Genomic DNA, 5,235 nt, shown 5'->3' on the forward strand with positions numbered 1-5,235 from the left:
AAATTATCCAAAAAGCTAGACTCTATGAAGAGGAATGTAGCATCAGGATTGGAGGGAGATTCATCAATAACCTGTGTTATGCAGATGACACAACCTTTCTTGCTAACAGTGAAGAGGACTTGAAGCACTTGTTGCAGAAGATCGAGGAATGCAGTCTTCAGTATGAATTGTGTCTCAATGTCAAGAAAACAAAGATTCTTACCACTGGACCAATCAATAGGCAATGTCATAATGGATGGAGAGGAGACTGAAACTGTAAATAGCTTCATCTTGCTTGGATCTGCAGTTAACACACATGGTATGAGCAGTCAGGAAATAAGGAGACACATTGCACTGGGAAAATCTGCAGTTAGGGACCTTTCCAAATTATTGAGGAGTAGTGATGTCAGTTTGAGGACTAAGGTGTGTCTGATTCAGGACATAGTCTTTCTGATTACTAGCTATGCATTCTGTTTTCTAGCTATGCATCTGAGACCTGGACAATGAATATGGATGACAGAAAAAAAATTGACACCTTTGAGCTCTGGTGTTGGAGAAGAATACTGAACATCCCATGGATTGCCAAGAGAATGAATAGATATGTCTTTAGAGGCAAGAATGATGAGGTTTTACCTCACATACTTTGGGCATATTGCTAGGAGGTACTGTTCCTTGGAGAGGAACCTTGGGAAGGGTGGAGAGTCAGCGAAGGAGAGGAAGACCCTCAGCAAGGTGGATTGATACAGGACTGCTGCAATGGGCTCTTGTGTGTCAGGAAGTGTGAGGATGGTGCAGGACAGGACTGGGTTTAGATCTTTTGTTCATAGTGTCGATATGAGTTTTACTCGATTTGATGATACCTAACAACAACAAATTTAAGTTAAACCAAGTCCATTCAATTACCATTAGGCTTTAAAGAAATCATGTTGTTGTTAGGCACTACCAAGTCAAGTATGACTCATAGTGACCCTATGAACAGCTGAACCCTGAACGCTACCCAAACCTGTGCCATCCTCATCATCTCATTGGATGCACTAGACCTCACAGCTGATATTACCTTGTTAACCTATCTCATTGGGGATCTTCCTCTCCTTCACTGACCCTCCGTCTTTCCAAGCATGATGACTCTTTCCAAGGAATAGCATTGCCTAACTATATGTCCAAAGTATAAAAGACTAAATGTTTCCATCCTTGCCTACATGGAGCACTCTGGCTGCATCTTCTCTGAGAAATCTCTTTGTTTTTTGGCAGTCCATAGGATATTCAGTACTCTTCTCCAGCACCACAACACAAAGGCATCAATTCTTCTTCTCTCATCCTTATTCATTGTCCAGTTCTCTGGTGCATAGCAGATGATTGAGAAGACCATGACCTGAATCAGGCACATCTTAGTCATCAAACTGACATCATTGCTCTTCAGTATTTTATATAGGTCCCTGATAGAAGACTCTCCCAATCCATCTCTTGATTTCTTGACTGCTGGTACCAAGGGTATTGATTGTGGATCCAAGCAAGATGAAAATTGACAGTTTACATCCTTTTTCCTTAGGAGAGGTGAAAAGGGGGATCTTGGCTATCATCAGAGAAAGAAGAATCAGTAAGTGCATCTCATCTGTGAACCTGAGAGCCCTGTATAAATCCAAGATAGAAGGCTGTGATCCTAAAGTGAAAGAGTCAGATATTAACTTAGTGTTAATTGACATAGGCGAGATAGTGGTAACTGCAATGGTAGTAGCAGCAAAACTGGCAGGAACCAGAAACTGATGTGAGATAGAACTGTGACTTGCAGTTCTTGGAATTAGAAAGCTGAGTGCTTGCTGGTGGAATTGGTGTCTTAGGAAATTTATTGGGGACCTAAATTTGCTGACCCATGGAGCTAGAGCTGAGTGCCTTTGGGTCTAGGCTGACCTGCAAAATAGACACATAATTGGCAGTGCTTGAAGAGCTCTTAAACACTTACCCAAGTAAGGCAAGTGTAGAGACCAAGGCCAAAAGGCTGAGGGCCAGATAGAGGCCTTTGTTTGAGCATGCCTGAGAAGAGCCTGTCCCAACTGAAGAATTGTATCTTGGGTGTTCTTGAACCCAAATTGTGACTGTTATTTTCTAACAAACTCCATAATCATGACTATTGTCTGAGAGTTCTTTATGATCATTGCACTGAATTAACAAACCCAACAGAGAAATAGAAAGTGCTGTGGGAGGAAAGATTAACGTTAGAATTAGTAAAAGGGTGTGGAATGTCAGGACATGTCTGACCTCGTTGGAATCAGCTTTGTGCTATTGGTGCTGTTGATGTTGTGGGGATTCGTTCTCCTGGTAAAGTTAGTGAAAGTCAGATGTACCAGGTTATACAATGACCAGAAAAGTGAACAAATCTGTCTATGAAGAAATACAGATAGAATGCTCCTTAGAAGCATGGCTGTTGTTGTTATTCTTATGCCCCATCAAGTTGACTGTGACTCATAGTGACCCTATGCATAATAACTCTGAATCCTGCACTATTTTGAGCCAGTCTCACTGTCTTTTCTCCACACTTATCACCATTACCCCAGTTACCATGTCAATCCATCTCCTCCAGGGTCTCCTTCTCCTGCGCTGTCCCTCTATCTTTCCAAGCATAATGTCCTTCTCCAAGGACTAGTCCCTGTTGGAAACATGCCTAAAGTAGGTGATATGGAGATTAAAAATCCTTGCCTCCAAGGAGTTGGAAACAACAAAACATCAACAAAAGAATGGATAGGGAAACTGTGGTATATTCACACAATGGAATACTATGCTGCATTGAAAAACAAGGAACTCAGGCAATATTATTCAAAATGGGTGACGCTGGAGGACATTATTCTCAGTAAAATATCTCAGTCACAAAAAGGACAAATACTGCATAGTGTCACTGTTGTAGAATGGGACAGACATCAGGGTTGGGGTAAGACTAAAAAAACTGGATAAATTATGTATACTGCATTGAAACAGATGAGGGAGAGAACAGTTTAAAAGTGATATATGATAGGGTATTATAATTGTTATCACAGGATCCAGAAATAAGGTTGCATAGTGGAGTGCATTTGGGGTGGGAGCGGAGGCGGGGGGATTGAATACCAATGAAGGAGTTTATCTTTTGCTTTTTGAAGAGAGGAGCGAACTGTAGAGGGCAGTTAGAGAAAAAAGTGCAACAATGAATGAATGGAAATAAAAAAATCTCTTTAAATGTTCATTAAAATTAATAAAATTTAAAAAATCCTTGTCTCTAAGGAGAAACTTGGTTTCACCCTCTCTAGGATGGACCCGTTTTTTTCTCTTGGCAGTCCCTAGGATGTTCAATTCTCTTCTCCAGCACCACAACTCACAGGCATCAATTATTCTTCTGTCATCCTAGTCATTGCCTAGCTCTCTGATGCATAGTAAGTAATTGTTAAGACCATAGCCAAGGATCAGGTCACCTTAGTCTTTAGGTTGACACCATAAACACAGTAGGGGTGACTTTATCCCATGTTCTTTGTCTCGCATTCTTTGGGCATGCTGTTAGGAAAGGTCATTCTCTGGATAAAGAGTCTACACTTGGTAAAGTATAGGGTCAGTGGGGAGGAGCAAAGACAGTCAAAAAGACAGATGTACTGACACAGTGAACGCAAAGTTATGCACAGGATCTGGCATTGTTTCTTTGTTGTATGTAGGGTCACTAGGAGTCAGAATCAGCCTGAAGAGACATCTATAAAAACAGCCTGTTACTCCAACTATTTATGGTGAACTGATATTAGACAAGGAATTCAAAGCTATCAAATGGGAAAATGACAGTCTCTTCAACAAATGGTCCTGGCAAAACTGGACTTCCTCCTGTAGAAAGGTGAAACAGGATCCACATCTCAAATCATACACAGAAATCAACTCAAGGTGGATCAGAGACCTGGGAATAAAGCCCCAAATCATAAAGTTTGTAAGAGACAAACTGCAATCAAGCTTAGATGGCCTAGTCTGTGGTATAAAGAGACTGCCAAATACAGCCAGAATGCACAATGTGAAGAGGATAAAATTGATGGATGGGACTTTCTAAAGATTAAATCCACGTGAGCATCAAAAACTTTGTTCAACAGGGTGAAAAGAAAACCTACCAACTGTTGACAAACATTTGGTAATACCATCTCAGACAAGAGTCTCATAATGGAAGTTTACAGAATACTCCTGGGCCTCCACAAGAAAAACACGAATAACCCAAATACAAAATCGGTGAAAGACATGGAATGAATTTTCACAGAGGAAGATATTTGAATGGCAAACAGATACATTAAGAAATGCTCAAAATCACTGGCAGTAAGAAAGATGCAAATCAAAACCACAAGGAGGTACCATCTCCGATAACAGTGACAGAGTTTAATAGGGCAGCAAGTAATAAATGTTGGAGAGGATGTGGCAAGAAAGGAGCTCTTATACATTGTTTGTGGGATTGTGAAATGGTACAACCATTCTGGAAGGCAGCTTGGTGCTTCCTCAAAAAGCTGAACATAGAAATTCTTTATGACCAGGCTATTCTACTACTTGGAATATACCCTGAGAAAATGAGAACTGAGGTTCAAATGGAGATTTGTATACCACTGTTCATAGCAGCATTATTCACTATTGCAAGAACATGGAAACAGTCCAGATGTCAGAAATTATGGTACATTCACACAATGAACTACTATGCAGCACACAGGAGCAATGCTTTTGTAAATGATTACCTAACTTGAGGGGGATTGGAGAACACTATGCTGAGTGAACTAACTCAGTCCCACAAGGACAATTATTGTTTGAAACCATTATAGTAGAATGAGTATTAGGATCCAAGGAGTGGGGGAGGGTGGAAGCACAGGGATGAGGATGTGCAGGGGAAGGGGGAGAGTAATTATGGAATTACACAATTTGTTGGGGGGTGTGAGGGAAATTGAAAGCATCTGTTCGTGAAAACAATGTATTCTAATTTGGTAAAAAAACTAGAATAATAAAAAAAAATAGGAAAAAAAAGAAAGAAAAAAACACAACCAAAACCAAAACAGCCTGTTACTACTCTGCCCTCCATGACTTTTGAGTTCTGTGCTAAGATTCTTCTCTTTCTATCAGTCTCTACAACAGGTCTTAGTCGTACTTTAAATTTTATCTCATCTATAGTTGCTGTAATCAAGGATGCTTCGGGCAGAATATTAAATGATCCAGGAAGTATTAAAAGAAGATGGAAGGAATATACTGAGTCATTATATAGAAAGGAATTGGCAGATACAGAGGAAT

Source organism: Elephantulus edwardii, unplaced genomic scaffold, assembly GCF_000299155.1.
Source record: "Elephantulus edwardii isolate Elephantulus edwardi_28Jun2011 unplaced genomic scaffold, EleEdw1.0 scaffold00020, whole genome shotgun sequence".
Lineage (NCBI taxonomy): Eukaryota > Metazoa > Chordata > Mammalia > Macroscelidea > Macroscelididae > Elephantulus > Elephantulus edwardii.